This window comes from Falco rusticolus, chromosome 5 (genome assembly GCF_015220075.1).
Source record: "Falco rusticolus isolate bFalRus1 chromosome 5, bFalRus1.pri, whole genome shotgun sequence".
Lineage (NCBI taxonomy): Eukaryota > Metazoa > Chordata > Aves > Falconiformes > Falconidae > Falco > Falco rusticolus.
Window position 1 is genome coordinate 19,888,184 of NC_051191.1, and position 12,565 is coordinate 19,900,748.

Consider the following 12,565-nt stretch of genomic DNA (forward strand, 5'->3'; position numbering starts at 1 on the left):
GCGAGGCAGAGTGCTTTGGTGCAGCACAGAGGGTGACAAACCATGGTTAGCTCGGCCAAAGCCAGTCCCTGCAGAAATACCCTTTGCAACTGTCATTGCCAGGTGGCAGAGATGGTGCCTCCTCAGCCTCACTGCATTCTGTTTCATGGACCCAAAGGGAGCAGGAGGCCCTTCTGCTGTGGCCGAGCATGACAGCAAGGACCTGGAAGTGGAAACCTCTGCCATGATCTGTGCTTGTGCCATCTGAAGTACACCTTCCTAGAGGGAAGAGGCACGGGCTGAGAGTGCTGCCTGTGCAAAGCCCTTGTGGGGTGCAATGACCTGCCTGCACCTGTTAACCTTGCCATCCAAGGGAGCAGAGACCCTCACCAGCACAGCCCATAGACCTCAGCGTTCCGATTGCTCCCACAGACCTGCTGTAAAGGGACGGTGTGGCGGCAGCGGGTCCCAAGCTGCCGCCGCCTCATCTGACCACTTGCAGGCAGCCCTCACGGTACGTCTGTGGTGGCACTGACCCACTCTTTGCTGACCAGCTGCCTCTTCCCTTACCTGGCCCCAGCCACCGCAGCCCTGAGTCTGACATGACACATGCCAGAGACATCAGCCCGCTCCTTGCCAAGCAGAGCAAGACTTAAGGTGAACCAGCAACACGCATACCGGAGTGAACGGTGAAGAGACATGCTGTCCAAACGAGCAGCGTCCGCCACTGCATGTAGGATGTGGTGAGCACTGCCTGTGTGCGTGCACAGCTGGCAGCGAGCACCCTCCGTGTGAGCACTGCCCATGCGTGTGCATGGCCCACGGCAAGCGCTGCCCACAGTGAACGCTGCCTGCAGGAGTGCACAGCCCAGGTGAGACCACCCTGCGCGTGTATGCATGCAGCCCTGCGTGTCCTTGCTCTGCAGACAGGGCATCCCACTCTCCAGCGTCTTGCTGGCTGAGGTGGGGCTGCGTGGAAGCCTTTCCACCACCCTCTGCGGTGAGAGCCTGGGGCAGTGGGGGCCTGTGGCTCTAGCACGGGCCAGGGCATAAGGGCAGCGGTGCTGTGCCATGTCCAGGCCCAGAGAGGATGTCCTTGCAGGCAGGCAGGCAGAGAAGCAGCCTCTGGAAATGTGCAGTGTCACCAAATTAAGGTCTTAATTAGCAGGCGTGTTTCCCTTAAGGAGCTGTCGCTTCATTATCATAGAGAATGGTGATTAAGCAGCAGGAAGGGGCAGGAGCTGCCAGCAGAACCCGGGGAGGCAGGCGGCAAGTGCTCGTTCCTGTCACAGGGCAGGGAGTGTGCCCGACACATCCAGGTCTGCCACTGTCCTCCTCTGCCAGCCTCCTGTCTCCCCACACCATCCCAAGCTAGTCCTGTCCCAAACACCTCACTCTACTTAGCTCAGTTGTCTCCCTACAAGCTCCCCCTTCTAAGGGCAGATGATTTCCATTTACAAGCCTGTCCACAGGAGGATCTGCTGGCTTGGTGATGCTGGGCTGGAGACGGCCTATGGTATGGCACGTGGAGGACAGGGTAGCTCCCCAACAGGGACTGTTGGCATGTGGAGGATGGCTCACCCACCCTGCAGTGCTGTCAGGGGATTCATGGTGCTCACACAGCGCCAAGCTGCACAATGGCATCTCACACGGTACCCGGGACAGATGCTGGCCCCTGTGGGAGCTGGTTAACCAGACATCCAGAAAGGCCTGTGCCGCATGCTCCCTACAGAAATGAACTCTCTTGGGGAGGCCAGACCACTGCAGCGTGTAATGGCCAGGTGCTGCAAGGCTCCCTTCCCCTTCCCCTTCCCCTTCCCCTTCCCCTTCCCCTTCCCCTTCCCCTTCCCCTTCCCAGCTGACACAAGCTCTTCTGGGGACCTGGCAGGACACAGCAGCCTCCAGCCCAGAGCTGCCAGAGCCAGGACGGCCACCTCCAGCGAGGCTCTGCCCAGGACCTGCCTGCAGACACCAGTGGGGCTGCAATCAGATGCCGTCCCCTGAGCCAACACCCTTTGGTGGAGGGTGGCCTGTCAGGTGCAGGAATGGGTACCCCCCACAGGGGTCTGCAGGGGCTTGCAGGGAGGGGACAGAGGTGCAAGTGTCTGGGCCATGGTGCTGCTGCACCCCTCAGCAAGGGGAGAGGGCTTACTGGAGGCAGCAGACCTCCTAGGGTGACCATGACAGAGGGCAAGGTCTCGGGACAAGCCATGAAGGAAAACAGAGGCCAGGGAGGTGTACAGAAACCAACATGCATGCTCACCAAAGCAAGATCACCTTGAGCTAGCCTGACACCTCTCCCTGCAGCCATGGCCACTTTCTAGACTGAGGGGGTGCAGCATGTCTCCCATCTGGATACAGCTCCTGGCCACCCCAGGACAGCTGGGCTGGGTGCAGAGCATGTCAGCCCATCTGGAGCAGGGCTGGGCTGGAGGAGGCTGCTGATAAAATAATAGAATCATAAAATCACAGGATGATTTGGGCTGGAAGGAATCTTAAAGACCATGTAGTTCCACCCCCCCTGCCAGGGGCAGGGACACCTTCCACTAGACCAGGTTGCTCCAAGCCCCATCCAGCCTGGCCTTGAACACTTCCAGGGATGGGGCAGCCTCAGCTTCTCTGGGCAACCTGTGCCAGTGCCTCGCCACGCTCATGGTAAAACATTTCTTCCTAATATTAAACATAAATCTACCCTCTTTCAGTTTGCCCCTTCTCCTGTCATTCCAGCACTTGGTAAAAAGTCTTTCTCCATCTTTCTTACAAGCTCACTTTATATATTGAGAGGCTGCAATAAGGTCTCCCCAGAGCCTTCTCTTCCCCAGGCTGAAGAACCCCAACTCTCTCAGCCTTTCTTCGTAGGAGAGGTGCTCCAGCCCTCCGATTATGTTCATGGCCTCCTCTGGACCTGCTCTAACAGATCCGTGTCTTTCATCTTTCTCATGCTGAGGACCCCAGAGCTGGACACAGTGCTGCAGGTGGGGTCTCATGAGAGCAGAGCAGAGGGAGAGAATCACCTCCTTCAACCTGCTGGCCATTGGCTGTAACTCTTTGGATGTGACCATCCAGGCAAGTCCTGATCCATCTAACAGTCCATTTGTCAAACCCATATCTCTCCAATTTAGTGGCAAGAATGTTGTGAGGGACCATATCAAAGGCCTCACAGAAGTCTAGGTAGGTGACAGTTGTAGTTCTTCACTTGTCCACTGGTGCAGCTACTCCACTGTAGAAGGCCACGAGACCGTTTAGCCATGATTTGCCCTTAGTGAAGCCATGTCGTCTGTCGCTAATCACCTCCCTGTCTTCCATTTGTTTCAACATGTCTTCCAGGAATATCTGCTCCATGATTTTACCTGGCACAGGCGAGGCTGACTGGTTGGTAGTTCCCAGGGTCCTCTATTTTTAACTCTTTTTAAAAATAGATGTTTTTCTCAACAATAGATGTTGAGAAAGGCATGATGTTTCCTTTTTTCCAGTCACTGAGGACTTTGCCTGATTGCCATTACTATCTGAATACGATGCAGAGTCAAGCGCAGATGGTGCTTGGGCTGGCTGGTGCCTGGCTGCAGAAGGTCACTGTGCCTCACTGCCCATACAGGGCACAGTGGCACATACACCCTCAGGATCAGGATGACCAAGAGGGCTTGGAGCCACCCTCAGAAGGACCATGAGCAGGTACCAGGTGCCTGGACTTCATTCAGGCTGAACCCTCCTCAGGCCAGCCTTGCTGGGCTGCAGCAGATTGGGGTGGGTGCTGCCAACTGCAGGCAGTGCAGAGATGGGGCTGTTTCACATGGCCCCAGTCCGTCGGCAGAGAAGCTGGCTGGTATGATCTGGAAGACCAGCATCTGTTTTCCCAGTGGGGACTGCAAGAATTTGGCTTGTTTGTGAATCCTGGGAGTACACAAATTCTATGCCTTGGTGCTGGTGATGCCACCCCGAAGGAGATGCCATTGTTTCTTGTTGTAAGGCTGGTCAGGACTTGCGTTCAGGGTTCTTTGCAAACTGATAGAATACTTTGAAAATATGTCTATATGAAAGGCTCAGAAGGCTGAGCATGTGAAAAGCTGGGCCATGCTCAGTGGGGTGGAATAGTCTTCTACCATGGCAGGTTAACTGTACTTTGTGAAGCACCGGGGAAGCTGAGAGGCTCCACATAAACCAGGCACAAGACAGCTGCATGTTGCCATGCTCAGAGGCCTGCAGCATTTCTGCACTCTAGGTAAGGTGGTCCGCATTCTTGGAAGAAGCACAAAGACTGGCATTCAGCGAAAGAGTCAAAGCGTGAACCTGAAAAGAGGCCAAGGGAGAGTTCAGTATGCCAAGGTGTCTGTAGCACCAAAGCGAACTGCTCTAGAGGAAAACAAAAGCTAGGGTAAAGGTGTGGAGTAAGGGCTGTGGCCAAAGGCTGTATCAGCATCCTAACAGGCATGATCTGGTTAGAGGGAGAGAGATAACTTGGGAGCTGATACAGGGAGCTGTAAGTAAAGCTTTTTATGTCACCTACCTGCCTGATCCTAGGCACAGCACTGTTGATGGTTGCATTCTAGTAAAAGCATTCTTAACTCTTGCAATAATGTTTGTCTTATGTTGAGGGTTATCTGAGGCACATGCCAAGATTCCATGTTCAACAGGTGGGTGCTGAGAGCAGCCCACTGCAACACAGCCAGGTGCCCAAGAAACGAGGTGTTTGCCATGCAGCAGGACGGGCTAGAGAAGGAGCTGGTAACACAGGACACTGGTACAGAAGATGCATTTTCACCAACAAGTGTTAGCCAGAGACTCCTCAGCAGCAGGACTACAATGCTTGTGTCCAAACATCAGCACGGGAGGTTTCCAGAGCAGGATATTGCTGCCGAGAGCTGTGCATAGGCTGTAGCTGGTGGTGTTCTGGAGCCACCTCCCAGCACAGCACAAGTGGTAAGGGCAGGAAATATGGTAAGATACGAGATGCCTTATATGTGATGGTGACGCAGTTGTGCTGCATGACATAGCTCTTGAGAAAGCGCAGGCTGCAGCCAGTGGCCTAGGACTGCCACCTCATCCCCCTCACCATATGCCTGTGCTGCCTGCCCAGGTAGATTACAGCCCAAATCAGGTGGATGCACGGTGGGATACATGCACTCATCAAAGCCTCTGCTGCAGGAAGCAGAGGACCGAGCATGAGGTGCCTCCACGGCATGCTCAGAGGCTGCTGCTGGCAGAGCCCAAGGCTTATCTGTGTCAGCTAGGAAGATCTGACATTTCAGAGTCCCACAGCAGCTGCTCCTACACCATGAGCTCGGGGAAAAGAGACAGCTGCACCTTCTGCTATCACCAAGAGTTGGAAAATACAAGACCTCATCCTGCATTTGTCCATCTTTCAGAGCTGTTCCTGGACCATCAGCTTTGCACCGAACATCCAGGAATGGCTGTGAAGGGGACAGCATGGGATCCAGCATATGGGACATGGCACAGAGAAGGAATCGTGGAAAATATCCAGTTTATTCTATGAGAAGCTATGTAGGACTCAGTGCAGAGGCAGAATGCAGCCCAGAGATGCTGGGTCCAAGCAGACCCCAAATGCAACTATTGCATGTGCACCAGAAGTGCTGGTGGGCGAGTGCAGCTGCTGGGTACTCACCTTGGGAAGGACAATGTCAGGGATAAGTGCTGTAGGTCTTCTGTCAATGTCCAGACTGCTCTGTACCACGGTTGCAGAGGTGGCCCAGCAAGGAGCAGCGGTGGTCAGAGCAGGAGGCAGTGAGGCTGGGAGGGGAGCCAGGTGAGTTCTCAGCAAACTGTCCCTAAACCGACACATCTCACCCTGGCTAGGGACAGTGTCACTGTGTCCAAGGAACAACATAGTCACATGGCCTTAGCCCAGAGCTTCAGGCTCCTTGTGCTGGGCAGGGCTGTGGTGCACCCTGCAGATAAGGACCCTGACCTTGAACTTGGCCCGCCAGTTTGTGGGACTTGGAGCCCAGCAGACACCTGAGGCTTTGCTTGAGGTGGCCAGTGCTGCTGAGAAGCCACACTGCAATGTTTTTGTATCATCACAGGTGGCAGGTGATGCATCATCTCCAGCCAGAGCTCTCAGCAGCATGACTCTAATGAAGCTCTGAGCATTCAGTACAGCAGGAATCACCCTCACCAAGGGCTGCAGAGAACAGTGGTGAACGCGTGGCTGGAGTGCTGTCCAGTGCACAGGCTTGTCGGCCCACTCTGCCCAAGGCATTAGCCTTGCTCTTGCCTGTGCTCAGCTGGAGCCAGTTGCTCCTCTCCTTGGAGGCAGTTCCTAAGCAGAGTGCCTCAGGAGAAGTCGTGTCACTGTATGGTGAGAGAGGCATTTTGCTGGCACACAGAATCATGGAATGGTTGGTTTGGAAGGGACCATTAAAGACCATCTAATCCAACACCCCTGCCATGGGCAGGGGCATCTTCCACTAGACCAGGTTGCTCCAAGCCCTATCCAGCCTGGCATTGAACACTTCCAGGGATGGGGCAGCCACAACTGTGTTTTCACTCTTAACCAATGCCACAGAAGCCTTTTCCAGAGCTGCCCAAGAAGTCCTTGCCCATGTCCTGACTATCCTGGAGACTGGACTTGGGTGGAGGCTGAAGGAGCTGGCGTGGCCAGGCATGATTGCCTTTGTGCTGCCAGGAGTGCTGGGCATGCTGCCGGCCCCGCAGCAACCGCCAGCCTGGCTCTAACCCCAGCTGGCTTCACTCTGGCCCCTCTTCTTTCATGTGCAGATCTCCTTCACTGTGCAGTACACCAAAGCGTGGGAGCAGCCTCTGCTGCCATGTTGTTCACTCCAAAGGGCAACAACAGAGGGGGCTTCAGCCAGCCTCCCACCTCCCCGCCATCCCATGCTGTGCCTTGGACCGGATTAGTGACAGGAAGAGCAAGCATGAAGTAGGGAGGCTCAAAGGAGGAGGGGGAGGTGAGCCGTCCCTCCAATGCTGGGACTGCTGCCCCATTACTTGCTCCTGTCAGGGCCTGCCAGATCTCACAGAAGTCTGGATGTAGGGAAGGCAGTTCCCTGCTCCAGATGCCACGCAGCTCATGCACGGAGTGTGAAATTCAGAGAAAACTCAACAACTGCCTGTCTCTGGTTCCCTGCAGTGAGACCTGTACCTTGGGCATTGCATAGCATCCCCACGTGAAGCCACAGCAGCCATGTGCTCAATGGTGGGCAGGAAGCAGAGGCACCTGGATCCCTTCTGCCACCTCGGAGGTCTGCCTGGCTCTCTGGTCCTCTGGGCTTTCCATGGTCATCATCCGAGTTCTTTCCTCATCACTGTCCAGAGGAGGAGTGCCTGCAGAGTCTTCTTGGCTCATTTGCTGGACTTGGTTTCCCAGCCCTGAACTGTGGGATGCCCTGGCATGCCTGGGAGCAAACCCTGCCAGAGCTGGGCAGCTCTGGCTGCCCTCCGTGTCTGCCCCCTTCCCCTGCCTCCCCCCGGTCTCCTGCATGGTCTTTACTATCCTCCCATCTGCCAGCCTTGAGGGACCAGATGGGCCCTGCCTCCGCCTGGCTCCGCACTCCTGTCTGGGAGACACGGCTTCCTGCTGCTTCCCACTCGCCAGCATTTGCATTGCACTTGTTCTCTGACCTTTGGAGAAAGCAACGCAGGCAGCAAGCTCCATTCTGCACACCGAGACTGAGGCCCCGTGCTCCAAGGCACAGCACTTGTCTGCAGTCCCTGCCCCATGCCAGCACCAGCCAGGGACCCCCCCAGCCCTGTCAAGCCTGCTGCCTGCTCCCTGGGGCCGGTGTGCACATATCCCCCAGGAGCAGGTGCACCACCACTGACCTGCCTCATTGCAGAGTCCCCTGTTTAGGACTCCCATTTCACCGAGCCAGAGCCTGTTTGTTTGTGTGCTAGTTCAGCCTCCCGGACTGCACACCACAGCTCAGGGATACTTGTGACAGGGTCTCCCACTCAGACCTCCCTGGGGGCTGCTGGCCAAAAGGAAGAGGTTCTGCCCCACCCCACCCACCGAGGCTCATCCCTGACAGTTTAATTGCTCTCTGTGCTGCACCGCCAGCATCTGCTTGCTTAACCTCCATCAGGACCTGTTCACATGTTGTTTTTCCTAGGAGGGGTTCTTGGGGCTCTAAGTCCAGTACCCACCCCACTCCCCTGTGTCTAGGGTCTGGTCCCATTCCTGTGACCCCAGGACACCTTTCCTTCCTGTGCAGCTGGCACTTGTTCCTGACACCGTGGGGTTATGCAGACATCATCACAGCACCAGCTCTGAACTGCTGGTGTGAACGCTGCAGTACTCAGAAAATGCTGGGAGTCATGGGACTGGGGGAACGTATCAGCTTTATGGGAACAGAGCATTCTTGGTTTTCCAGGCTTGTGATGGAAATCCTGAGGTTTCCCTCTCTGAGCTAAAAAATACCCAAAGAATCACAACTAAACATCACATGACCAAAAACTGGCCAAAGGCACAGGCAGAGCCCGGACACTATTTCTGAGCCTCTGAAGTGGCAGCGCTGACCTGGAAAGTAACAGGAAGATATCCCTTGGTGGCTGTGGCTCCCCTCAGACCAAGGAGGAGGGATTTGTAGGAGCTGTGGCCAGCACAGGCCCCAGGGGATGCTGGAAAGCTGTCCCATGGATAGGGAGAAGAGTCTTGTGAGGTCCTGCAGCCTCCCATGGGTCTCCCGAGCTGGTTGTGACTCACACTGCCCAAAGATGGGACAATTGTCAGGCAGGGACAAAGTTGCTGCCTGGGATGAGGCAGCAGCTTGTTCCTGGAGGGGGACATGGCATTGAGCAGAGAGAGCACGTGGGGCCCCGCAGCTGCTGGGCATGGATGCCTGTGCGGCTCAGGGCTCAGTCAGTCCATCGGAGGCACGCCTGACCTCCTTCCAGCCGAGCCCACTCAGACACGCATCCCTGCGCTGCACTGCGGCTGCACGCTGCTGCTGCGCGCATGGAGGCTGCCGAGCGGAGCGGGGGCCAGGGGCATGCCGGGCTGGGTAGGCGTGGGGGGGTCGCAGGGGCACCTCAGGGAGGGCAGTGGGTGTCCCCACTGGGTGCGCAGATGCAGCTGGGCACGGCAGGGTCCCTCTTCCCTGCCGCAGCCATGCCAAGGGTGCTGCGGTGGGGTGACACAGTGCCGTGACCTGGGCCTGCGCTTGCTGGCTCGGCCCTTTGCCCTGCCTCGGCTGGCGGGGGCTACCGGTGTGCCCCAGTGAGTGCCCCGCGCCAGGGCGCCGGCTGCCTGCCCGCCCGCCCGTCCATCCGGCACTGCTGCGGGCAGCGCTGCTGGCGCCCGGCTCTCGGCCTTGCGGCTGGGTTTCCTCCCGGCCCGCGGTGCTCCCACAGGAAGGGAGAATCTCTGCTCCGGCAAGGTGTTTCCTGGCTCCCCAGATAGGATGCAGAGGCACATCCTGACCCCCCGCGGATGCGTGCAGCCCCCAGAGCTCTGCACCCCACAGACCCACTGCAATGCACAGCCTGCCGCAGCCCCCCCATGCGTGCTCATGCAGCCACCTGTGCGCGCATGGGACCCCACGGCCAGACCCTGACCTGGGGCGTCGTGTGCCTTGGGCTGCAGCCTGAGCCCAGCCGTGGCAGGACGTGGGGCGCAGCGGGGCGGCGGCCCGGGGGGGGCAGGGGTGTCCCCTTCCTGGCAGGAAAAGGGCCGAGCTGGCGGCCACGGGTTTCCTGTAGGTTCCAGCTCCGCGGGCGCCAGGAGCCAGAGCAGCCTGTGCAGGAGCACACGGGCCTGCACCAGGTAACGGCACCGAGGCTGGGCCATGAGGGCCCGGCCGCCCCATGCAGTATGGGGCTGGGGCTGCCCTGCTCCCCGCGGCTGGGGCAGCCCGGGAGGGGGCTGTGGGCTCGGTGGGGCCAGACTGGCCACACGGACCCGGGCCGTGGGTCTCGGCTGGGCCGCGGGGCCAGGAACCGGCGCTGTGCCGGGACCCCAAGGCGAGGAGCCCCGTCCTGCCCTCGGGGCGTCCCGCTGGCAGGGCCCGCCCGCCCGGGGTGCGCTGGGGCCACGGCTGCCCCCGCCCGCCGGCTCTCCCCGGGGCTGCCGGGGCAGGGGGGACGCAGAGCCGGCGCCGAGCGCGACCCCGCGGGCCGGGGCGGGCGGGAGGTGCTGGAGGGCACCGGGGAGCGCGGGGGGCGGAGGTGCCGGGGGGGGGACAGAGGCTCTGGGGGGGGCGGAGGGGCCGCGGGGGCGGCGGAGACCCCCGGGGGCGGCGGCCGGCGGCGGGGCCGGAGCAGCCGCCTCTGAAGTTTCCCTCCGCCCGCCCCTTCCCGCGCGCACCGGCTCCCCCGTTGCCATGACAACTCCTTAAACTAACACCCGCTGCCGGCGGCGGGGGCCGAGTTCGCGGAGGATCCGCCGCGCGCGCCGCTCCCCGCCCCGGCCCCGCCGCCCCCGCCGCCCCGCGCCTCTCCCGCTGCCGGCGGCCGCCGCTGCCCCCGGCCGCGCCGCGGCTATGGTGGCTCGGGCCCCACCGCCCGCCGCCCCCCAGGTAACGAGCGGCCCCGGGGCCGGGCCGGCGGGGCCGGGGCGGGGAGCGCGGTGCGGGGTCAGCCCTGCGCGGGGAAGCGAGCGGCTGCGCTGCCCCGGGCGCCCGTGGAGGGTCCCGCTCCGCCTCCCGGTCCCGGTCCCGCTCCGGGTCGGGGTCCGGGCGCGCAGGTGCGCGTTCGGGCGGAGGGACGGCGGCTCGGTGGGGCAGGGGCGGGAGGGTTCTGCCCGCCGGCGGGGCGGCCCCGAGGCTGGTGCCACGGCCGGGGAAGGCGGCGGCGCCGGGGGGGGGCGCGCTGCCGTGCGGGGGTGCCCGGAGGGTGGGGTGCGGGGGGAGCGGAGGCGGGGGTGCGGGGCCGTGCAGCCGGGCGCGGGCCGTGGCTTGCAGGGGGGCGTGTGTGCCGGGCATGGGGCTGGGGGTGCGGTGCCTCGTGCTGGGGAGCCGGGGCCGGGGCCTGCGGGGGGCGCCCACCCCGGGAGCCGGGGGCTGTGGCTGGCGGTTTGTGCGTTTTGGGGAGCGGAGCTGCGGCTCCCTTTGGGGTGTACAGGGTGGGTGGCCGTGGCCGTGGCTTGCGGGGGGGTGGCTTGGGGGACAGGGCCCGTGGCTTGCGGGGGGGTGGCTTGGGGGACAGGGGCTGTGGCTTGTGGGGCGATGCCGGCACGTCGGGGCAGGAGCTGCGGCCGGACCTGGGGAGTCGGGGGCTGCGATGTGCTTTGGGGCGTGTGGGCTGAAGCAGGGGCTGCGGCTGCCGTGGGAGTCTATTTTGGGGGGTCAGGGCTGAGACATGCAATGAGCTGAATGTGCTTGGGGGTAGACGCTGTGGTTTGCAGCAACACGTACGTGCTGGGAAGTCAGGGCTGGGGTTTGTGCTTGGGGGTGCGTGCTGGGGAGCAGGAGCCCCGCTTTTTGGTAGCATGCAGGCAGGCAGAGCGTGCAGCAGAGGATGGGGACCATGGCACCTACGGTGTGGTCCAGAAACATTTAGTCAGGTAGCACGGGGGCTTCTGGTGAAAGCAGGGCATTGCTTTTGTAAGTTCGTGACGTTGATTTTGTAACTTACCTGTTTGTAGTTCTTGTGTACCTGTGCATAATTGGGTGTATCTACTCTCAGGGTTTTGCACATACCTATGCATGATGCTCAGTGCACCTTTCTTCTGTGTGCTCCGTTGCCTGTCTGTAAGCACAATTTGTGTAGTAGGTCGGCTCCACCCTACCCTGTCATGGATAACAAGCCGTTCTCTGGCCTTGGGGTGTGCTGGACAGTCCTGGGATGGGGTTTGTGTGGTTGTGTTCTTGTGTCTGGGCCTCAGCTTGCAATTTTGCCTGTCCCTGATGTCTTGGGGAACTGCTGGAAAAGTGAGTCTGCTACGCTCCTGCTCTTCCAAAACTGGGTCAAGGAAGCAGGAAACTCCAGAGCTGGATGTGACTGCACAGGTACTGTTACCCATGAGCGCCTGTGGATGCTTGTGTAAATCAGGATGCTAGCACGGAGGGAGTGACGGATTTAAGCAAATGGGATTTACACAGGAACCATACCAGCTGTTTCTTGCCTTGGTATCTGTGGACAGGGATCCTCAAAGCGTTCAGTGATGTAAGGGTTACATCTGTCAGGCATCTGTGAGAAATGTAGTCAAACATGAGGCTAGCTTTGCAGCTGTACCTATAACAAGGTATGGTGGGAAAATATCTTGCCAAGTTAGCATCCAAGGTGGTCTTTTAGCTGTTTGGTGCTTCTGCCAGAGTCTCGGGTCGTAAGGAGCAGAGCTGAGGACTCGGGCACTGATCTTCTCTTGGTTAGGTCTCCTGGAGGGTGCCTTTGCCCAGGATGTGCAATTGCTCTTGGTCAGTGTCTGCTGGGTGCTTGCTGCGGCCCTCGCAGATGTGGATGCTGCAGGAGAGCCCATGCTCTGAGAGTGGGAGTGGAAGCTGGAGGCCCTGGGACTGCAGTGCATGGTGTGTGCATTGCTTGCGTGCAGGCAGTGAGGCTTGAGGCTCGACATGCCTGGGAACAGTGTGAGGGCAGGGATGGCTCCCACCTGGGGCCTGGTCAGGTCTTCCCCTCCCCCCCCCAACTTTATAAACTTCAGTAAAAACTTCTGTTG

General features: G+C 59.7%; 1 protein-coding gene across 1 annotated transcript in view; it reads left to right on the plus strand.

The window, feature by feature from the left end:
• Nucleotides 1–9,677: 9,677 nt before the first annotated feature.
• SHANK3 (SH3 and multiple ankyrin repeat domains 3) overlaps nt 9,678–12,565 on the plus strand; it is a 370,723-nt gene continuing 367,835 nt past the window's right edge. Inside the window, exon 1 of the mRNA XM_037388277.1 lies at nt 9,678–9,715. The gene's annotated coding sequence lies outside the window, so the exon portion shown is untranslated. The remainder of the gene's footprint in view (nt 9,716–12,565) is intronic.